General features: G+C 34.6%; 1 non-coding gene across 1 annotated transcript; it reads right to left on the bottom strand.

The window, feature by feature from the left end:
- Nucleotides 1-7,648: 7,648 nt before the first annotated feature.
- TRNAV-AAC (transfer RNA valine (anticodon AAC)) lies at nt 7,649-7,722 on the bottom strand. Its single transcript has one exon. It is a non-coding gene; the product is annotated as a tRNA-Val (tRNA).
- Between the last annotated feature and the right edge of the window lie 17,304 nt (nt 7,723-25,026).

Raw genomic sequence — 25,026 nt, 5'->3', positions numbered from 1 at the left:
TGAGCCGCCTGGTTTCTTTCCTCGTTCTACGCGCGGTCTTCTCTACTTCAGGGTCGAAAATTAATTCGCCTGTACGAGAAGAGCGAGGCATAAACTAGAAAAATACCAGAAAAAAAAATGAATTTAAAAAGAAACAAATGATTAACGCCAGTCCCCGGCAACGGCGCCGAAAATTGACAGGTGTCGAGCCTGTGCAATAATAAATACCTACTCGAGAAAAATAAATTTTCTGTGTACAGTAGTGAGTAGGGTCGAATCCACAGGGACTGGGAAAAATTTGATTCCTTTCAAGTTCGGGACACGGGGGATTTTTATCAGAAATAAACTAAAAATAATTAAACAATTTAACTAAAAATAATTAAATAATTTAACCAAAAATAAATAATTAATTAATACAATTGTAAATAGCAATTAAATAAATGATAAATAAATTCTAGCCAAGGATACAACTACGCAAACACAGTCCATTCATCCGATCATTGATGCAAAGAAAGTTCACTTAATTTTATTAACAGGCTAGTTATAGTCGCCGATAAACTCTAACGACCAGCTTTTCCTTAATTTATTGATAACCAATGTACGACCGTTGATTACCTCTAACCAGGAAATACTCCTAGGTACGACCGTAGGAATTAATTTCCTAATTGCATTAAAAACTAGAAAAGCCTAACCCAAATTAATAACACGCTACGAGGGTTATTTAAATCAGATTGCATGTTCTCCTAGTATGTGAAAATACTAGTTGTCACCAATATTAACCAACTAAACAATTACGGATTTAATTGATTAATTTGACAGGAGATTAATAAGTCAAATTGCACATCGGGCCCTTGATATCCAATTAACAAAATAATCCCATGGAAATTAAAATAGAAAACATGCAAATATTAACAAATTAAGGAACACGTAAAATTAATTAGATCTCACAGATATTTGGGACTGCGTCTTCGCGTTGATCCTTGACTAGATGAGAAAATTAGCCACGCCTCATACGAAAATCTTCACACAATTCAATTGAATTTAAAGACATCATCTTTCTTCGATAATTGAGAGAGTGAATAACAAAGCTCTCGGAAGAAAATAAGAAAATTGCACAATAGAATTCAACAAACCAAAACAACTCCCTATTCTCTCCTCTGGAACATCCCTCGGAGAGAAAAACTACAAACTCCTCTATCCTCCTACGGAGCTTAATTTTGAAAGAAAACTACAACTCACTAGCCTCTTGTCTTCTGCCATCGTTCGATATATATAAGGCAAGCCTTAGTCTTCATAGCTTTTTCATAGTCTTTTCTCCTTGAGCCCACTACTTTACGTAGGGAGCAATTGGAAAAACTACAATCATCAAAGCCAACATCTTGGCTAATGAGTACATCTCCCACCATAAGGACAGACTTTCTACGTGGTCCCCGTTAGATAATGAAAGAAAACATCATTCCAATTAATTCCAGCACAATCATCAATTCCTCTGCAATTATCAAAACGGAGGAGTCCACTATAATCATCAATTCCAGCACAAATACACCCGTGGAACCTAGCTTGTATGTTCTTTAGAAACTTCCCACGTGTGGAGTATTTGTTGTAAGAAAATCTCTCTTTTCTGCTCCACTTCCTGAAATTGAGTCCAGATGCCAAATATAAGTATATGTTGACAATTAAAATAATATTTGGCATGGAAACAGGGAAAAATTAATAATAAAATTACTAACAATTAACACCTTATCAGATACTTGACCATATGAACAAAATTTGCGAAAATTGGCACTTCAACTATTGTACTAAGACCAGATTGACAACTAGTTCCCCTTCCATGGTTCTATTCCTTAAATATACTTCACAAAACGCAACAGGCAAAAAGCTTTTCCGTAGGTATGATATCATTAATTTATTTTGAAGAACCATTCCTGTTTAAAGCTCTTGGCAAGTTTTTCTTCATTGTAAACTACATATCGCTCCAACATATAAAAGTAAACCAATGCTATTTCTTTCCGGTTATCATTCAATCCAATGAACTAGGAAGATGGCCACCTCCTATATATAAAATATATATGCATAAAATATATAATTTAATTAGTTACAAACTTATGATAATGATATTATTAGTTATATATATATTATATAATGTATATTAATATATGTAATATTATTGATATTATCAATTATACTAATAATTATATATGTGTACTAATACAAATTATTAATTGGTTATACTAAATTTACTAATACATTTATACTAAGTCGCTAATTACAATTAATACAATAACATTTTTTTCTCAAAAAAAAAGCACAAGCACAATAATGAATTAGTGATTGTATTTATGCCAAAAGTGAAAACTTGGCTACTTTAATTGTATTTATTTCATCATGTTGGATTTTATTCAAATAACTTTTATTTGATTGTTTTTATAAGTTTCAATTGTGAAATTATAATGAATAATAATTTGGTGATATGTTGGTAGGGAAAATGACCCGTTTCATCCCTCACATTTCGTAAAAATATTCTTTCCGTCCCTCACTTTTAAAATGAAGCAAATTTGTCCCTGACATTTAAAAATTAAAACTATTACATCCTTGAACCTAATTTTCAATTTGAATCAAACCATCCAATAATCCAGTAATAAATTTCAAAAATAGAATTGACAGATTACTCGATTAACTTCATCATATTTACATGGCATTTATTAAACCAAAAAAATAAAAATTATAACATAAAAGGCCATTCTTTGTCTTGGAATAGTAGAGTTTTTTTTTTGGTAAATCTTTTCATGCACTATTAGTATATCCGTTTGTGAATCTAGATCTGTATCATAAATATAAAATTTGATGTTTAAATTAAAATTAAAATGATATGACGGTACATAAAACCGTCAATGTATACAATAATAATGTAGGAAAGATTAATTTTTCTTTTTTATGTTATAATTTTTTATTTTTTATTTTTAGGTTCATTAAATTTCACATGAATATCAAGTTGAGTTAACCAAGTGATCTACCAATTACACCCCCAAAATTTGTAATCAGGTTGATTGGTGGTTTGATTCAGATTGAAATTTGGGTTCAGGGATGTAATAACTTCAGTTTTTAAATGTCAAGGACGAAATTGCTTCATTTTAAAAGTGAGGGATGAAAAGAATATTTTTGTGAAATGTGAAGAATGAAATCTATCATTTTCCCTATGTTGATATTTTGGTATTTGATTGTTTGGACTTTTCCATGATGCCACAGACTTCCCATGTTTATCCATTACTCGTCCATGCCTTCTGCAGTCTCAAGAGATCCATTTAACTATCTTCTCCCTCTGCATGCATTCTGCAGTTCTTCTGGGAGTCTCGCTTGGACCATTGCCCATCAGAGTTTGAAAAAAATCTACTAAAACTTTTTATTTTCTTTTGTTCAATAATCCATTATTCAGATCAGGCAATGTACAATATACAAAAATAAAAAGCTAATGATTAAATTGCAACGATGATTAAAAGCTGATGATTAAACCCTAAACCCTAAACTTCGGAGTCGAGAAACTGGATGAAGCGCACGATTAACGGGGTGAGATTTTGTGGATAGTGATATATTTGTCCATTGATATAAAATAAAAGGTTTTTCTAATGGGGCCTAATGTGTACTTGTTAGTACATTTTAATCACATCTAACTTACCATATGAATTTATACATTGACAAATTATTATCCTATACTGCATTTACATGCTTTCCCTAATTAATATTATTTTTTCAAAATATGAACACACGAAGTCCATATTAACAAGTGACCATTGGACACTCATTAGACAGATCATTAATTAACGAGTGCCCATTGAAATGTATACATATAAAATTCACCTAATCTATCATATATATACATATGCTAACAATTATTAACCTCCCTTGCATTTATATACTTTTTCTATTGTCCTCCTTTGCATTTATATACTACAATTACTATCCTCCTTTGCAATTACTCCTATGATGTTTTCCCATATTCTTCCCTCTGATTAACACCCTCCTGAAGTCTTTGATAATCCTCAACCTTGGGTTTTATAAGATTACAAGTAGCCTACAAAAACAGGCATAAAAACTCACCGGATTTCAATTTGTTTTTGTTTTTTAGGATAAGATTAACTACAAGTAGAAACGTACGTATAGCGAGATTTGAGCCTAGTTTCTCCTACTCATGTAAATGGTCAATGTGGAGAGATTTTGTGGTCAGATTTGATCTCTCACTGGGCATTTCAGCCTATTTGTTGCAAAAGATCGTCCTTAGCTGCTTGCTTGCTAGCAATGCTAGGTTCAGATATCTGTCTCAGTATTCAGTACATAATTTTTTTTTACTGTTTGAAGTGCGAGGAGACTAGCAGAGTAGTTACTGAATTACTGGAGCCTGCCTGCGTTATGCTTAAACTCCAGCAGATGGAAATTTTTTGACAAGTTGGCAAGGAAAAATTCATAGAGACCTCTCATGGCTGATTATTTGTGTGATTGAGCAAAAATTCAGAACATTGTATCTTTTTCTTTATATATAATCCTTTTTTCTCAATATGCATTGTCATTCCTTTTATTGATACTCCAATAAATGATCAAACACCGTATATTAGTTTCCTTCAACCGCCTACAAACGATGATCGTGGTAGATATTTTGCTTAGATTCAGTAATGAATTTACAATATACTCTTGATCAGTGGGGGCGTACGTCTTGGCAAGTGGGTACAGGTGCACCCAGTGGCCAAAAGAAAATGCCTGTATACAATTTGTGCCCTGTTAGATTGTGAAGTAAATTTTACTATCATGGCAGTTATTGTAATTTGACAAAGAATAAATAAATGAAGAGAACCAATCTAGCAGCAAAACTCACATTCCAATGCAACTCTTGAGTATCAAATTGACCGGCCTACGCTCCACAACAATTGATTCCTACCATTTAAGTACATTTATTGAGATTTATATGTCACACCCTGGATGCATAGGGCAAGAAGTCACCGGAGTTTTAACAGTCAAATCCAACTATTTAGACTCCATCCTTGCTAGCCTAAAATAGATATCCCAAGTTGGAGTTAATTGTTGAGACTTTGATTGCAGTTTGAGCCTGTAGGCCCTAGGCGTGATATTATGATATTAAAGTGAATCTCATGTAGTCTTTGCACAGAGTGAAATTAAGTCAATGATATTGGTTAGACTACACAAGAAAGTGAAAGAATTAAATCTCGTGTTGTAGGGTTACGTGCTACGTCACTAGAGTCTGTACGAGTCACTTCTAAAATCCGTACGAGCCATCTCTAGAATCTAACACAATTAAGTGGACAATCCAGATGATGATATTGGATTATATTTTGGAGGAGACAAACTCTAAAATGGAGGGGTGAATATAATATCCCATTCTTAATCGAAAAAGTAAAGTGCTATACACCAATACTTAAGTAAAGTATAAGTAATCAAATCTAACTAAGAATACTCATTCTGGACTAGTGAGGATGGAACCCAAATAGGTGAACTTGACTATTGAAATTCTGATCACATCTTGAGCCCACAAGCCTGGGGAGTGAGCGTGACATCTATATCTTTAGAAGGATTAAATAAACATTCTTGTTAATTTTGTGCACCCACTGGAAAATGTTTCTAGCTCTAGACATCATCTTTAAACCATAGAGCAAGCAAAATCAAAAAGTAAGGCTCACGAATCACGATAACTCATTTTTATGAAGAAAAGCACTTCAGGGTAGGTGGCACTTTCAAGTAAGCTCAGCAAAATTTTCCACGTACAGGTACAGAGAGTATCTGGACTATCATAATCAGAAGCTTCAAGCTCTAAAGTGGTCAAATTTTCGACAATGGCCAACCGCTGCAAAAAGTAGAGAGCTTCCATGCGAACAAGAAGTAAGATCAAGTATAAAGCTTCTAACAATGTCTGACTCATGAGAGGAAAATTCTCTAAAGCTTAGAATCAAAGCCAAATTACATGAACAAGATATAAGGAAACCATGCTACACCTTTGAGAATGTTTTCAGACAAAAAGAGAGGTTTCACGACCTGCATGCGCCCCAACAAATTTAAGAGCATGCTGATGAAGTTAATCAATTTTCCTCCCAAGACAACTGGGAGATCCAACCTGCAATACTTTTGCATAGAAAGACTTGAGTTTTCAAATAAAATCTACACGATTCACTATTCTAGTCAAAATTTTTAAGATTTGCAGCATCTATACCAACTTCATGCTTTCCACTCACATAATAGGATGAATGTTCAGGATTGGATGACTTTGCAGTAATAGCAAACATCTCTACTATACTAAGGACGCCAGAAAGGCACAGAGGAAAAAGTTTGCAGAGGAGTCAAGAAATAAAGATTTTGGGTATGGTGAAGAACCCAACAGAACCAATTCTTCAAGCAAATGACATCCCTGAATAAGCCTATTAACAGTGCCTTAATCAACAAATCCAAAGCCCTCCAAGTGCATAACCTTAACACTTGGTAAAGAAACCAATTCAGGAATAATCAAATCCAAACTCCTATTTGTTTTCAAACTAACTAGTGCTCGGCACGGAAACATCCTAGGAGTAGATATCAAATGCTGGGAAACTACGGTAGTTTCCACTATTCTAGTCTCCCACCAAAATCTCAAGTTCTTTGACATTAATTTGAAGCACAGAAGCAATTAACCGGTCAATTTGGAATCTATGAATTTCATCTAATTTTGCCAGGTACAGACAAAATTTTCTAAAAGAAGCCCCTTTTCATGGTTGAATAACTCTATCCCAAAATCTAAAGGATTATAGAACCATCCAATCACAGTCATGTTTGGTGCCTTTATGGTAATTATATAACATAAGATATATATTGGACAGTGAAGTGAAAAGAAATCTCCATTTGCTGGACAGGATTGACATGGCTGGCTGCAGCACTTTTGGTAGGGAAAAACAACAGAATGTGTAGAAGAAGAGACATAGAAAGAAGTAAAATGAAGGCATACATACCTGCAGGGAGTGGTGATATAAGTCAAGTGACTTCACACTTTGTAACCAATTAATAAGCTCAAAAGCCTGCTGACTACGAAATAACAAGCCACTTTCAGTTCCTTCTGCGTCGTGATGCGACAATGAAATTGTGGCTCTAACAAGAGACTTCAGTTCTTGAATGAACGCTACTCTTTGAGCATCAATTTCATACACCAAATATTTTCAGTCTCGGGACATTTAGCATAAATTAGGATTTCCAAAACCGCTGACTTCAAGATATTTTTAGGCTGTTACGCTCAATTACATAGTTGTAGCGTCCTCCCAAACTAGTAAGTCTTAAGTTTTTTCAATGAAGGACTAGATAAATACAAAACTATGGAAAACTAAATACAATTCTTCAAGAGATGGGCAACCACGAATAAGTCTTGGAAAGTATTTTTCATCTACTAATCCCACACGTCCTGTCAAGTGCAACACCTTGAGATTTGGCAAAAAAACTGAAGTGGGAACAAGAAGATTCACTTGCCATGATAGTTTCACAGTTACCAGAGTTTTGCAAATGAATATTTCTATAGGAAACAATCGTCACACTGAAGAGCAGCAGATATAAAGAATTCCAGCGCCATCTGAAATCTTTCCACCAGCCTATCGACACAGACACTCAATTTTCTAAAACAAAAGTAGTTTGAGCTAAGTGTTGTTACACATGGCGTCGCCCGGACTCGAACCGGAGACCTTCAGTGTGTTAGACTGACGTGATAACCAACTACACCACGACACCAGACGTTTGAACGGCTGTCTTATCCTCCTAAGGAATCATAATTGAGATAACAAAAGCGTGTTTTTGATCAAGTAACTTAATTATATATTAGTCTTGTGTAATATGATGAGTTGACTTCGTCAGTTTGATTTCCAGGTAGGGAGAAGCAAAGAAAGTTTAACCAAAGAAAGTGAGAACCTGCAAGTATCTGTAGACTGGTGGGTAATGCATTTGCGATTAGCTAATCGAGAAAACACACCGCCTGATTTATCAGTCCCATTTCATCAGGCTTCTCAAGTTGACGATGAATCTTTTGATAGATCTTCTTCGGTCTCCCCAAATTAGTTGAGAACCCTGGAAAGGCGTCATTGAATATTCCCTCTCCTCACTTCACTTCTCTTCTCGAAATCGTCTACAGACTAGCAGAGTTAAAACTTCAAAGGTATATAAAAGGTTGAAGACTTGAAGAAATATAAAAGGTTTATTGCACTTTATTCCCCGTACTCTTGGAGTGTAGTCACATTTCCCCTCCTAATATTGCACCATTTATCATAGTTTTTTATAGTTGAAAGTCGAGGGCCCGATCTACTTGATACTCGAAGTCGGATTTAACTTGACTTGGTCGAATTTCGTTTGAACTTGGTTTGGAAATTAATTAAACAAAGCCAATTTAACATTGCCAATAAATTGTGAGGGTACTCACTTCCACTATACTTGTCAAGTAGTTTCCAAATGATGAAGATCTTATCCAGGAACATGTTTTTCATTGAAAATAGAAATAAGCTAAAACCTATCATCTCGAATAACACTAGCAGATATAACCATGTTATGCTTTATTTTCCAGGTGCAAATGATCCAGTTCAGCTGAAAATTGTATATATTGCAAGAAATTCCAGTTCCGCTTCCAAGTGATGTACCAAGCCACCTGAAAAGGCATAAGCAATCACATCAGATGACATTTGATCCTTGTCACAAGTTCAAACATCTTTCAATTTTTAACAATAAAATTCTGAAATAACTGGTCATATGTAAATGATCTCAAGACACAATCGTTAGAAACAACAACCAGGAAACCTCCCCTTACACAAATTCTTTAAAAGACAGACACAAAATCCAAAACTATTTGTTGGAGACTCTTTTTTTTTTTTTTTTTGTTCTTCCTCTTGGTTATCAGGAGGATGAAAAGGCGTAGGACATGTAAGAGAGATGGATATAATTTACTAGGAGATTTTCATAACTGCATATGGAATTCATCAACTTCTCCTCCAAATTCTTTTGTCGAGCACAATCTGGTAAACCTATCAAAGCTTTGAGGCTTTCTTGAACGACAATATCCTATTCCAATCCTCTGACAAGGACTTCAAACATTGCCATTGTCCAGAAAGAGACACCTTCTTCAAAGAATTACCATTCTGCAAAAAGTAGGGTGGAAGTTTCAGAGAAGTTGTAGATATGTTATGGGTGGCTGTTCATAAATTATGGAAACATTGTTTATTGTTGGTAAAATTACGAATTTACCAAGTTCGTAATTTTACACCAGCTCCAACTACCAATTGTTCCTCTTTCTCCTGGAAGATGTTAAAAGTTGAGGTCCATTGCCAGGAAATGCATTCAAATCGTAGTAGGAGATGTGCAGATGACTCACTTGTGGTATGATTGGTGGCACCCTGTTGGACCTCTGATTCAACTGTTTTTTGCTTGCATAATTCACTTGGCACTATCATCCTCAGCCCTATGAGGCTCTGGTAGTCCATTAATATGGAGACAAAGGATAGGAACCTCAAAATACAAGTGGCTGCAGCATCCTTCGTGTACAGAAAGGACATAATGTGATGGAGAATCGTCTGGAAGGGCACTCAACCAATCAATACCATCATCATTTTCTTGATTTGGCGTTTCAATTTTTCCAATTCTTCTTTTACTAGATTTTTTGTCTCCACAAGTCATTGTTTGACTGATTGTTTCCTCAAACTAACCAAATGGGATTCTTTTCTATCCAAATTTCTCAAAATAGCTCAGGGATCCAGGGCATTAAACATCAAAGTATCGATGCATAAAGCTAAATTAGCAAGTTTAAAAGAAAAAGGTATGAATTACAAAAAAAACACAGAAGAACCTGCAAGAGTTTGTAGACTGGTGGCTAACTGGCCATTGCATCTGGGGTCAGCTAATTGAGAAGACAAGACCACCGGATTATCAGCCCCATTTCATCAGGCTTCTCAAGTTGATGACGAATTTCTGATGATCTTCGTCCTCCACTCAAATTAGTTAAGAACGCTAGAAAGGAGTAATGGAATATTCCCTTCTTCACTTCACTTCTTTTCCTTATAGAGTTAATACCTAGAAAGGCCTTTGACTTCTTCAACATACGAAAGGTTTTTTTTTTTTTTGATAATTCAACATACGAAAGGTTAATTGCACATTATTCCCCATACTTTCTGTGTAGACCTATGTTTTCAGAACCGGACCGGGTATCGACTCGGTTAGGAATTAATGGGTTCAATCGGGTTCGATAGGGATTGAACCGGATGATGTCATAAATAAAAATTATTTAAAAATTAAAATATTATATGTAAAATATTTAATAACACGTTAATATTAATAATGGTATATTCATATATATTTGATGTTTCAAATATATTTAACAAGAAAATACAAAGAAACTAGAATAATCAAGTAGCAATTTATATTATTTAATGATCATTAACAAGTTTAGAATTAAAATTATGGACTTAATTGAAAAATAAAACCAAGCTTTAAGAAAACATTGATAAAGTATAAAATATTAGGTATATTAATAATTTTTAACAATCTAGGGGCCAAAACATAATATTAAAAAACTTTGAGTTATTTTTTTTAAATGATGATTGAACCGGAAAACCCGGTCAAACCCGATTTGACCGGATTTTTACTTACCCGATTTTTTAGCATAACTCGGACCGAACACTTGGCCGGTTCCCGATTCGATCGGTCGAACCGGCAAGTCCGGTCTGAGTTTAAAAACATAGGTGTAAACGAATCCCACAGCCATAAAAAAATACTAAAGAAACTGTATGATTTGAAAGTCAAACCAAATTACTTGTATTATCATATATGACATATTATATCATATGACACATGTGATAAGTGACTAATTTACGTAATAATTGTATGACATTTTATATTATTTTTAGTCACTTTGGTTATATTATTGGAAGAATATGAATCATTTTGGCTATAATTGGTGAATAAATGTTTTTAAGTGATTAAATGAGGTTTTTATCACTTTTTACTTGGATTTTGTGTATTTTGACAGTTTTGACACATTTTCGTATTTCGGCTATAACTTGAGTTACAATGATCGGATTGGGATGATTCTTGAACCCATTTGAAGATAAGAGATAGATCTACAACTTTGGTTAAGACATCTAAATCCAGTTTGAAGGTTTTCCAGGTCAAAATGCCGAATTACAATAGCAAATTTCTACTGGTCGAAACTGGAACAGGGCAATGAGCAGGCAAGGGTATTTCGGTCATTTCTCAGCCTACACAGATCCAAATGAGGTGATTCTTGATGCATTGGAAAGCTAACTCAAAGGGCTACAAGTTTTATGTTTTGGTCAAGAGCTGGTTCAGCCTCTAACATCAAGAAAAGATTGGTTGAAGTTGGGCCAAAAACAGAGCAAGTGATCCACACTCGGATCCACTATTCATCCGAACCCTCGGTTGTTTCTGGGTTAGTGGATCCGAGCTCGGATCCATACGGATCCGAGGTACTGTAGCAGCTCGGATCACTGGTCAGAAAAGGCTGCTCTGTACGCGTAAAAAATCAATTTCACCTCCACCAACTCACATTGGATGCTAGACATGTGAGAAACATTCCCAGCTGTAAAAGGGAGATGTAATCCTCATTTCTTGACCACCTTTCATCATAAAAGAGCCAAAATGCATTGCAAAAATAGAGGGGGGAGTTCATAGCAGAAAAATAGAGAGAGCTACGGGAGAAAGCTTGAAGCTGCAGAAATGTAGCTCTTTCATCTCCCTAATGTTAGTTTAGCTTAGTATAGAGTAGTGTAGCTTTTCCATTCTTGTTTATTATCTAGATTAGGATGAAGATGGAGGATGAAGAAGGCAAGGAAGAAAGCTCATGTGACAAGGGTTGTATTCCTTCCAAACTCTTTATCTTTTGTATTTGATTCCAAGTTTAGTTAATATACAAGTTCTGGATTTTGTGTTCATTATGTGTTTCTAAAGTTTATACCTTGGGTTTGGTTGAACTTTCTATAATTGTTAGTGTTTATTATTTGGTTATTTGACTGCTATGATTTGAGCAAGTTATTTAGCACTTTAGCTCTTGAAATCATGATTAATCTGGTACCATTAATTGTGATTATCTAAGGTGTTGTTTCTGCAATGAAAATTGAGATTTAACACTAGTTCAAGAAGTGCTAAACATAGGGAGTACACTCACGAAAGTAGAGGTGCACTTATGTGGTTTTTAGTGATTCATTTCATGTAATTTCATTGAAGAAATGAACTTGTAGCTAATTTCATAACTATGAAAATAGGTATGGATTAGTTATGAGTATAATTGATTCACTACGAAAGTAGGATTCAAATGCATAAGGAAATTACACCATAATTAGCCTAGATGTAGTATTCAATGATCCAAATATAGCACTTGCATGAGTAGTTAGGGATACCACAACCCAAGGAGCTTTCATTTGTTATTTTGTATAATTTGAGTAGGTAAAATTTGTTATAATTCATTGATAGTCTAAATAATAGAGAAGCTTTAGTAGTACCGGTAATTGCAATCTTCCTTGTGGGATCGACCCTTAATACCCTATACTCGCTCACGATTCGTATACTTGCGATAAATCGCGTGTGGGGTGTTTAGGAGTTTATAAATGTAAAACTTGATTAGGATGAGCTTAATTGTATATGTATACTCCGCGCACGTCAAGTTTTTGGCGCCGTTGCCGGGGAAGATTTGGCAATATCGGTGTGAAGAGTAACTTTATTAGTTTAGACATTTTATTAGTTATTGTGTGAATGTTATTTTCTGTCATTTTAGAATTTTTTATGTGTATGTGTTTTATCACCTATTCTTCTTACTAATTTTGCTCTTAAGTTGTTTAAAAGCAATTTTAGGTGATGAGAAGGGTAGGACAATTTGGAGGACAATGCTTGAGAAGTGGAAGATTGGTAATGGATGGTTACCAAGTGCAAAGCTCCTTTAATAGAGGTAACCAAGAATTTACTGAATGTATGTCTTTTGAAGATGGTTTAAGGTGCTTAAAGGCAAAATTTGATGTAATTAAGTTACAAGTTCAAATGGACACCATGATGCATGAAATTGAGCAGAGAAGGAATGTTAATGCTTTTAATTCTTATCATGTGATTTGTGACTTGTGTGGAGGTTATCATGCTACTAATACATGTATGCAAGCACAAAATGTGGATTATTATGATGAATTAGAGCATTACAATCCTTGTTTTGATCAATATAGTGCTAATTGGAGCAATTCTCCTGCTTATGGTTGGAATAATCAATGTACTTATAGTGATAATTCATATTTTTATGATCACCAACCTGAAAGTGTCCAATATGAATCAAAACCATCTTGGGAGTTGGCAATAGAGAAGTTAGCTAATACACCTCTACCTTGGGAGTTAGAAAGTGAACCATTAGCTAATGATTCTAATGCATCTTGGGAGCTAGCTGTAGAAAATTTTTCTAATCAATTTGATTTAGCAATAGAAAAGCTAGCAAATGCAACTTCCGATCGTTTTGATAGGATTGAGGAAAGAATAGATGAATTAGCTTCTCACTTTGGTCGAATACATGAGCAATTGAATGCATTGTGTGAAGTTATTTCCTCTAATAATGTGCAAAATGATCCTAGCATGAATGATGGGAATGTTGTATGTGAAAATGGGTTGCATTTTGATGAAAATGATGAATCTCAATTGTGTTTCAATGAGCAAATGTCCATTTCACATGATAATATCTTTGGAACTAACTTTGAGCCTCAAGAGGTGAGTTTTAATGACTCATTTTTCACCCCTCTTGAGGAGTGCATTGAAAGTATAGGTTCTAAAGGTATTCCTGCCCAAGATACTCTCATGACATTTCCTTTGGTAAGTTCTCAAGTGGTGCATATTCAAGGTAATATCTATGGAACACTTGGAATATGTAAGTCACTTCCATCTCTCAGATCATTAGTTCATGTGGCTTTTTCTATTAAGTCACCTTACAATGATCCACCAAGGCCTAAAATGGTGGATTATTCGTTAACTAAGCCTCCTTGAAAAATGAGGTGATATAGTCAAGCTATTGACTTTAAAGAAGCGCTTATTGGGAGGCAACCCAATGCTTGTTTAAGTTGGTGTTACTTTGGAGTGATTTTATGTTTAAAGTATAAGTTTGAGTTATTTTGTTATTTTTCATTTGTAGGTTTTGGAAAAAGATGCAAAAGTGACCAAATGAGGTGAAAAAGGCGAAGTTTGATCAAAGATCTCAATACCTCAATTTCAGTAATTGTGAATTTTGATGCATTAAAGAGGTTTAGAATGCATGTTTAGATCATTTTACATGTGCGTGAATGATTTATTTTGACATAGAAATGATCTAGGGTGTATTTTGAAGAATTGAGGTCAAACTGAAAATTGCAAAAATTCTGCAATAAGTGCAGATTCAATGGATCCAAGGCCTCGGATCCATATGGATCCAAGGCCTCGGATCCACTTCTGCAATCAGAGAAAAACTTCGAGCTTCTTGATCCGAGCTCGGATCCATATGGATCCGAGGCCTCGGATCCACTTCTGCAATCAGAAAAAATTTGAGCTTCTTGATCCGAGCTCACTTATCATGATCCGACCTCGGATCCTTTCAAAAACGACCTCGGATCCTTTCCAAACGAAGCCTCGGACCACTTTTCTTCATTCTTCCCTCTTTTTCCTCCTTCAACTCCACTTTTCTTCTTGTTGGTTGCAAGCTTTTATTCTTAAGAATTGTATTTTTGTTTTTTTTTTCAAGGTGCATTAATTGAAGTCTCCATTCTTTCAAGTAAAGTTGGAAATTCATCACTTGGACATGGATTCGGATTGCGCAAGTCATAAGGGGAGTATTTTCTTTTACTCTTTCTTTATTTTCCTTTTCTCACATTGAGGACAATGTGAAGTTTAAGTGTGGGGGAGGAAATATGTGAACTTGCATTCTAATGCTATGTGATGATATTTTGTGGATTTAAATGCTTAGAAATATTGGAATTGTGTTTGAATTATTTGCCATGTGGATAATTTGCCTGAAATTGGGTTTGTTGGCAGGGAGTTTTCTTCCATTTATATGGGGAAACTCCGTCAAAATTTGTCTAACATCTTGTCCAATATGTCACTATGGCCCAAAAGTTCTTCAAATTTTTGCATTTTCATTCAAAAAGGGCTAATTTGTTCCAACTTTAAATGTTTTTATTCTTCCAATTGTTGAAACTTTATGTGTATTTTGGAAGGTTTAGTCCTCATTTAACTTGGAAATAGTTATTATGCAATTAGAATTTTTACATTTTAGAAAGTATATTTGGTAAAGTGAGGAAAATTATGCCTATAATTTTACATGTTTAATGAGATTTCTTCTCTTTACTTAATTTTGCAAGTAAGTGATTGACATAGTTGATAAAAGGTTATACTCCTCCTTTGATTAGTCTTATATATTTTCTAAGAGGGAATATCTATTTATTGTCCTTTAGTAAAAAAAAAAAAAAAAAAAAAAGAAGAAAAGAAAGAAAAAATTATTCTACTCCAATGATTTTTGTACCGAGTAACCGGGGGTTGGCATCTACAAATGTCGATTTTCGCGTAAAAAGGTACTTGAATTAAGAGTATGCATTGCAACTTGAATAAGTGAAATGTTGAGTAACCGGGAATCTTCACCTAAAAGTGTCGATTTTCGCGTAAAAAGGCATTCTCACTAATTAAGTAAAATTAGTATGAATAAATCCCTCTTAGATGTAAAATTTTGAGAAAAGGATGATTATAGGAGGAGGAATGCTATAAATCGACTATGTGGGTTGCTTATTTGTGAAATTAGGTTAGGGTAAGAGATTAAGTTTAACTTGTTGAATTTAGGGTATAATTATCTTTCCTTTACTTGATATTATGAGTATTTAGTGTAAATTGAATAATTATATAATAATTATTTTCCAAGTCTTGAGGAATTAAATTGGACAAAGTGCATATATTGTTTCACCTCTTGAATCATTGCATTTGATTATGTGTGAATTGCTTGAGGACAAGCAATGATTTAAGTGTGGGGGAGTTTGATAAGTGACTAATTTACGTAATAATTGTATGACATTTTATATTATTTTTAGTCACTTTGGTTATATTATTGGAAGAATATGAATCATTTTGGCTATAATTGGTGAATAAATGTTTTTAAGTGATTAAATGAGGTTTTTATCACTTTTTACTTGGATTTTGTGTATTTTGACAGTTTTGACACATTTTCGTATTTCGGCTATAACTTGAGTTACAATGATCGGATTGGGATGATTCTTGAACCCATTTGAAGATAAGAGATAGATCTACAACTTTGGTTAAGACATCTAAATCCAGTTTGAAGGTTTTCCAGGTCAAAATGCCGAATTACAATAGCAAATTTCTACTGGTCGAAACTGGAACAGGGCAATGAGCAGGCAAGGGTATTTCGGTCATTTCTCAGCCTACACAGATCCAAATGAGGTGATTCTTGATGCATTGGAAAGCTAACTCAAAGGGCTACAAGTTTTATGTTTTGGTCAAGAGCTGGTTCAGCCTCTAACATCAAGAAAAGATTGGTTGAAGTTGGGCCAAAAACAGAGCAAGTGATCCACACTCGGATCCACTATTCATCCGAACCCTCGGTTGTTTCTGGGTTAGTGGATCCGAGCTCGGATCCATACGGATCCGAGGTACTGTAGCAGCTCGGATCACTGGTCAGAAAAGGCTGCTCTGTACGCGTAAAAAATCAATTTCACCTCCACCAACTCACATTGGATGCTAGACATGTGAGAAACATTCCCAGCTGTAAAAGGGAGATGTAATCCTCATTTCTTGACCACCTTTCATCATAAAAGAGCCAAAATGCATTGCAAAAATAGAGGGGGGAGTTCATAGCAGAAAAATAGAGAGAGCTACGGGAGAAAGCTTGAAGCTGCAGAAATGTAGCTCTTTCATCTCCCTAATGTTAGTTTAGCTTAGTATAGAGTAGTGTAGCTTTTCCATTCTTGTTTATTATCTAGATTAGGATGAAGATGGAGGATGAAGAAGGCAAGGAAGAAAGCTCATGTGACAAGGGTTGTATTCCTTCCAAACTCTTTATCTTTTGTATTTGATTCCAAGTTTAGTTAATATACAAGTTCTGGATTTTGTGTTCATTATGTGTTTCTAAAGTTTATACCTTGGGTTTGGTTGAACTTTCTATAATTGTTAGTGTTTATTATTTGGTTATTTGACTGCTATGATTTGAGCAAGTTATTTAGCACTTTAGCTCTTGAAATCATGATTAATCTGGTACCATTAATTGTGATTATCTAAGGTGTTGTTTCTGCAATGAAAATTGAGATTTAACACTAGTTCAAGAAGTGCTAAACATAGGGAGTACACTCACGAAAGTAGAGGTGCACTTATGTGGTTTTTAGTGATTCATTTCATGTAATTTCATTGAAGAAATGAACTTGTAGCTAATTTCATAACTATGAAAATAGGTATGGATTAGTTATGAGTATAATTGATTCACTACGAAAGTAGGATTCAAATGCATAAGGAAATTACACCATAATTAGCCTAGATGTAGTATTCAATGATCCAAATATAGCACTTGCATGAGTAGTTAGGGATACCACAACCCAAGGAGCTTTCATTTGTTATTTTGTATAATTTGAGTAGGTAAAATTTGTTATAATTCATTGATAGTCTAAATAATAGAGAAGCTTTAGTAGTACCGGTAATTGCAATCTTCCTTGTGGGATCGACCCTTAATACCCTATACTCGCTCACGATTCGTATACTTGCGATAAATCGCGTGTGGGGTGTTTAGGAGTTTATAAATGTAAAACTTGATTAGGATGAGCTTAATTGTATATGTATACTCCGCGCACGTCAAGTTTTTGCATACGTATATACATATACATACATACATATGTACATATATACATGCACATACACACAGACATGTGTATATATATATATATATATATATATATATAATGATGTTTAATTTCAATTTTGAAAGGTTGTACATTTGGCTACTCTAACCTTTGCCAAATGCATTATATATCTATTCGCCATGTGGACATATTTAATATTAGTTTTTTTAATGCTTTTGATTTTTTTTTGGTTATAATTAATCGGTCAGTCTAATGGGTGTTCATAGAGCACTCGTTAAAATAAATTTTAGGTGTTATGTTTTTAAAATATAAGATTAATTGAAAAAAGTAAATAAATACAAAGGATGATAGGAGAAATTAAATTGAAAAAGTATATAAATGCAAGAGAGGATAATAATTATTAATATATGTATACATATATGGTAGGTTAGATAAATGTTAAGTGTGCTAACCAGTACCCTAAGGGCGGACACCCCTTAGAAAAATCCATAATTAATCCCTTTCCTTTTTCACTTCTTTATGTATAACAACTTTCAATCATTTTATTAGTTTCAGCCATTTGTATTTATTACGCCTAATCAAATAGTTACCATTTGGAAGTAACTATTTGTATAAATTACAAAACAATCTTTTTTTTTTCTAACTTTCAATCAAGGTAAGATTTGTTGAGAACTAATCAATGTATTTTGTAGAAGTAACTATTTCTTATCATTTAGTTTCCAATGTTTGTCTAATATTTAGTATTTTAAAATATTTAATAAAATTTGTTATTTAGTTCTTTTGTATCCATGTTCATCTAAAAGCAAAATCTTGAAGATAATAAAGAGGACCCGTGCACTACTATATATAATAAAATGCTATTCAGTTCCCTATATAATAGATTTGCTGAGTTCGATATTCTTACGTTCTGTCAAGTCGACGTCTTACATTTTTATCCTGTGTACATATTGTCTTATTTATTTGATTAGGTTTAAATTGTTTTATTTTTATTAATAACAACCAATCCGAAACTTTTTCACTAGTATTTTTGTTAACAACAATCAATTATCCAGTTTGTTATCCTTAATTGCGCACCAATGTCCTCAAGGTTAAAATACAATGAAATTGGAAAATGCACATAATGCAAGCCACCTTCTTCTTAAGGAATTCCAAAATCCCAGTTATCTAGTTGATCTTTCACAAGATAGGCTCACTATGTGGAGCAATACAAGCTCTAGAGACCCAACTTCTAGTATCAATAATGTCACATTCATATTAGGTTAACCTTCTAAAAGCCTTTATTACTTGAGTATCATTCACAGTTTTGAGCAACATTAATTGCTTTCCGATCCTTGAGGCCCCGTGCTTTCTTTTCCTAGAATGAAAATAGAAGTGATAGACAAGCACTAGCAACCCCATAATGAACTATCGGCCATAATTGATAGAAGATAATAAGACTTGAACACAAAATGTTATAGCTAGTACAAAAAATCAAGAAATGCTTATTCTGCAACATATCCACCTCAAATACCCTTCAACTTCTCTAGAGGAGAAATTCAAATGAAAACCACCTAATGCTATGATCTCATAGAACCAATCTTTCAATGCCCGTTACTATCATGATTAAACATTTGGGCCCCTTTAAGGAACTATTAGACTGCATCCATTTTAGATGCACATTACTTCATTCTGTTCAAGAAGAAGGCAGTGAGCAGCATCCATGCGTCACAATACCATCACAGAAGGATTGTCATGCTAAACATTTTCCATTTTCTTACTTTTCATAACCCCCCCCCCCCATGCTTTGCTTGCCCTAATTAGTTACAAAGTCGTCATTCTGCAGTCGGCATCCAGATTTTCTAGATTTCTGCAGTTACAGGTTTCAACCAAAAGAATACAACTAAAATGACGGAAACAGGAAAAGAAGCCAAGACATAGAACCTTGCAAAGTAGCCAACTCTCTGTGTTAGCAGATCAGCAAGTGGATATACAAACAGGGGCTAAATTTCTGAAATCTTATCTGATGTCCTGTAAACTCAAGCTGAAATTCCACACTATTTCTTGAGGAAAAAGCTTATCCATAAGACCAAGATACAAAAGAAAAAGCCTAAAGAGCAGTAAGTTCTAATGCCAAAACTGCACTATCCATGCCCTGTATCTGTGACACAGCTATTTTCTTCATGTTTAGGTTGACCCAAGATTCGCGACACTAACATGTAAGAGAAAAATAAAATTGCAGAAGTGTAATAATGCTAATTGCATTGACAAACTGCAGAATCTAGCAACTTTTCCTTTAGAAAATTTCAAAAAAAAAATTTCAAAAAGTGTTGGTCCAATTAGTGGACTTGTGCAGCTCTAGCCCGTTATCCTTCCACTGCGAGGAGCGGGAAGTTCTCGTTGCTCTGTCAACGCCAGCCTCACGCAGTGCCCTCCACTTTAGGAGCCAAGTGGTCCAAGCCTCCGCTCAGACTACGTGGCTCAGCTCTCCGCTTGGAATGGGCAGGCCGGTGAGTAGCTCCACAAGGCCTACCATCTGGGCCAATCCAATGTTCCAACACATTAATGCCCCCCCTCGGGTCACAAGCTTGCGCTACCAAGCTCGGCGGCAAGTTGCACCTAGGCATCTGGTTATTATGTGACGAAAAGATAGAATTTCTTGGATGTGGGACGCATTTGTTTTCTTTTTCTTTCACTAGTTCTAATGTGTTTCTGGGAAACGCTTCAATGGTACCAAAAGAAATGTGCTAGATGTATGTATGGCTATTGGGGTTAAATAAGTGCTGGTATTATTGAGGATGGAAATGCAGGCTTTAAGAGAAGGTCGATTGCTGCCAAATCACCATTAGTAACCAAAAAGAAATTGAAGTAAAAGCTAGTACTCATCAAATTGGTAAATCTTAATCGTCAAAAGGTTTGAATGTCTATGGAAAACCTCCAACGAGGATTCCTTAAATTTCTTGAGCATGGCAAAAGAAGCTTTTGTTTTTGACATTCTTGCTCGATTGCCTAACGCTAAAGGCACCATATCTTTGTCAGAATTGCTCTACAAAACCTTCGAAATGGTGGATGAATGTAAGAATGGTAGATTAGTTAGCTAAAGTAATAGTCTCAAAATGTGAATTATGACTGAAATACTAAATCATCCCGGATACTTGACCATATGAACAAATTTGTGAAAATTGGCACTTCAACTAATATTGTACTAAGACCAACACCAAACACCAGATTGACAACTAGTTCCCGTTCCATGGTTCTATTCCTTAAATATACTTCACAAAACGCAACAACCAAAGAGCTTTTCCGTTGGTATGATATCATTAATTTATTTTGAAGCGCCATTCCTGTTTAAAGCCCTTGGCAAGTTTTTCTTCATTGTAAACTACATATCGCTCCAATACATAAAAGTAAACCAATGCTATTTCTTTCCGTTTATCATTCAATCCAATGAACTAGGAAGATGGCCGCCTCCAATAGTAAGATTTAAAATTGGCTACACATCTTTTCCCTCTTTAATGAAAGTGAGTGTGTGTTTCAGGTAAAGTTTCTATTTATCTTTAGATATTCTTCCTCGGTATATAAGAGCAAGTATCTAGAACTGAACCCCTATGCATATATATATATCTCTTCAATATTCCTGGCTTCGATCGCCAGTTACTGAGCGGTACATTTGTTGTTAACAATTTAGCAAAGGATGGCGGTCACCCGCCCCGCGGGGGACTAATGTAGGGGGAGGGGGCGATTTCCCCCCACTTAGAAATGGGGCAGGGGCAGGGGAGTGTACCCCCGCCTCATCTCTTGCCCCGCCACCCGCATTAAAAAAATAAATATATAAAATATATATGTATATATTTAATATGTAATTTAATTAGTTACAAACTTATGATAATGATATTATTAGTTATATATATATTATATAATGTATATTAATATATGTAATATAATTGATATTATCAATTATACTAATAATTATATATGTGTACTAATACAAATTATTAATTGGTTATACTAAATTTACTAATACATATATACTAAGTCCCTAATTACACTTAATACAATAACATTTTTTTCTTTTAAAAAAAAAAAGCACAAGCACAATAATAAATTAGTGATTGTATTTATGCCAAAAGTGAAAACTTGACTACTTTAGTTGTATTTATTTCATCATGTTGGATTGTATTCAAATAACTTTTGTTTGATTGTTTTTATAAGTTTCAATTGTGAAATTATAATGAATAATAATTTGGTGATATGTTGATATTTTGGTACTTGATTATTTGGACTTTTCCATGATGCCACAGACATCCCATGTTTATCCATTACTCGTCCATGCCTTCTGCAGTCTCAAGAGATCTTTTTAACTATCTTCTCCCTCTGCATGCATTCTGCAGTTCTTCTGGGAGTGTCGCCTGGACCATTGCCCATCAGAGTTTGAAAAAAATCTACTAAAACTTTTTATTTTCTTTTGTTCAATAATCCATTATTCAGATCAGGCAATGTACAATATACAAAAATAAAAAGCTGATGATTAAATTGCAATGATGATTAAAAGCTGATGATTAAACCCTAAATCCTAAACTCCGGAGTCGAGAAACTGGATGAAGCGTGCGATTAACAGGGTGAGATTTTGTGGATAGTGATATATTTGTCCATTGATATAAAATAAAAGGTTTTTTTTCTAATGGGGGCCTAATGTGTACTTGTTAGTACATTTAAATCACATCTAACTTACCATATGAATTTATACATTGACAAATTATTATCCTATACTGCATTTATATGCTTTCCCTAATTAATATTATTTCTTCAAAATATGAACACACGAAGTCCATATTAACAAGTGCCCATTGGACACTCATTAGACAGATCATTAATTAACGAGTGCCCATTGAAATGTATACGTATAAAATTCACCTAATCTATCATATATATACATATGCTAACAATTATTAACCTCCCTTGCATTTATATACTTTTTCTATTGTCCTCCTTTGCATTTATATACTACAATTACTATCCTCCTTTGCAATTACTCCTATGATGTTTTCCCATATTCTTCCCTCTGATTAACACCCTCCTGAAGTCTTTGATAATCCTCAACCTTGGGTTTTATAAGATTACAAGTAGCCTACAAAAACAGGCATAAAAACTCACCGGATTTCAATTTGTTTTTGTTTTTTAGGATAAGATTAACTACAAGTAGAAACGTACGTATAGCGAGATTTGAGCCTAGTTTCTCCTACTCATGTAAATGGTCAATGTGGAGAGATTTTGTGGTCAGATTTGATCTCTCACTGGGCATTTCAGCCTATTTGTTGCAAAAGATCGTCCTTAGCTGCTTGCTTGCTAGCAATGCTAGGTTCAGATATCTGTCTCAGTATTCAGTACATAATTTTTTTTTACTGTTTGAAGTGCGAGGAGACTAGCAGAGTAGTTACTGAATTACTGGAGCCTGCCTGCGTTATGCTTAAACTCCAGCAGATGGAAATTTTTTGACAAGTTGGCAAGGAAAAATTCATAGAGACCTCTCATGGCTGATTATTTGTGTGATTGAGCAAAAATTCAGAACATTGTATCTTTTTCTTTATATATAATCCTTTTTTCTCAATATGCATTGTCATTCCTTTTATTGATACTCCAATAAATGATCAAACACCGTATATTAGTTTCCTTCAACCGCCTACAAACGATGATCGTGGTAGATATTTTGCTTAGATTCAGTAATGAATTTACAATATACTCTTGATCAGTGGGGGCGTACGTCTTGGCAAGTGGGTACAGGTGCACCCAGTGGCCAAAAGAAAATGCCTGTATACAATTTGTGCCCTGTTAGATTGTGAAGTAAATTTTACTATCATGGCAGTTATTGTAATTTGACAAAGAATAAATAAATGAAGAGAACCAATCTAGCAGCAAAACTCACATTCCAATGCAACTCTTGAGTATCAAATTGACCGGCCTACGCTCCACAACAATTGATTCCTACCATTTAAGTACATTTATTGAGATTTATATGTCACACCCTGGATGCACAGGGCAAGAAGTCACCGGAGTTTTAACAGTCAAATCCAACTATTTAGACTCCATCCTTGCTAGCCTAAAATGGATATCCCAAGTTGGAGTTAATTGTTGAGACTTTGATTGCATGTTGAGCCTATAGGCCCTAGGCCCTAGGCGTGATATTATGATATTAAAGCGAATCTCATATGGTCTCTGCAGAGGGTGAAATTAAGTCAATGATATTGGGTTGGACTACACAAGAAAGTGGAGGAATTAAATCTCGTGTAGAGTTAAGTGCTACGTCATTAGAGTCTGTACGAGGCACCTCTAGAATCCGTACGAGCCATCTCTAGAATCCAACACAATTAAGTGGACAATCCAGATGATGATATTGGATTAGATTTTGGAGGAGACAAACTCTAAAATGGAGGGGTGAATATAATATCCCATTCCATATCTAAAAAATAAAGTGTTGTACACCAATACTTAAGTAAAGCATCAACAGTCAAATCTAACTAAGGATATTCATTTTGATTTAGCGAAGATGAAACCCAAATAGTTGAACTTGACTATTGAAACTCTGATCACATCTTGGACCCACAAGTCCAGGGAGTGAGCGTGACATCTATATCTTTAGAAGGATTAAATAAACATTCTTGTTAATTTTGTGCACCCACTGGAAAATGTTTCTAGCTCTAGACATCATCTTTAAACCATAGAGCAAGCAAAATCAAAAGTAAGGCTCACGAATCACGATAACTCATTTTTATGAAGAAAAGTACTTCAGGGTTTGGGGCACTTTCAAGTAAGCTCAGCAAAATTTTCCACATACAAATTCAGAGAATATCTGCAATATCATAATCAGAAGCTTCAAGCACTAAAGCTTGAATGCGAAAATGGCCAACCGCTGCAAAAAGTAGAGAGCTTGCATGCGAACAAGAAGTAATGTCAAGTATAAAGCTTCTAACAATGTCCGACTCATGAGAGGAAAATTCTCTAAAGCTTAGAATCAAAGCCAAAAGTACATGAACAAGATATAAGGAAACCATGCTGTACCTTGAGAATGTTTTCAGAAAAAAAGAGAGATTTCACAATCTGCATGCGCCCAAGAAATTTAAGAGCATGCTGATGAAGTTAATCAATTTTCCTCCCAAGACAACTGGGAGATCCAACCTGCAATACTTTTGCATAGAAAGACTTGAGTTTTCAAATAAAATCT

Source organism: Coffea arabica, chromosome 1e (genome assembly GCF_036785885.1).
Source record: "Coffea arabica cultivar ET-39 chromosome 1e, Coffea Arabica ET-39 HiFi, whole genome shotgun sequence".
Taxonomy (NCBI): domain Eukaryota; kingdom Viridiplantae; phylum Streptophyta; class Magnoliopsida; order Gentianales; family Rubiaceae; genus Coffea; species Coffea arabica.
Note: the sequence above shows the minus strand (reverse complement) of the source record. Positions and strands in the feature narration are given on the sequence as shown.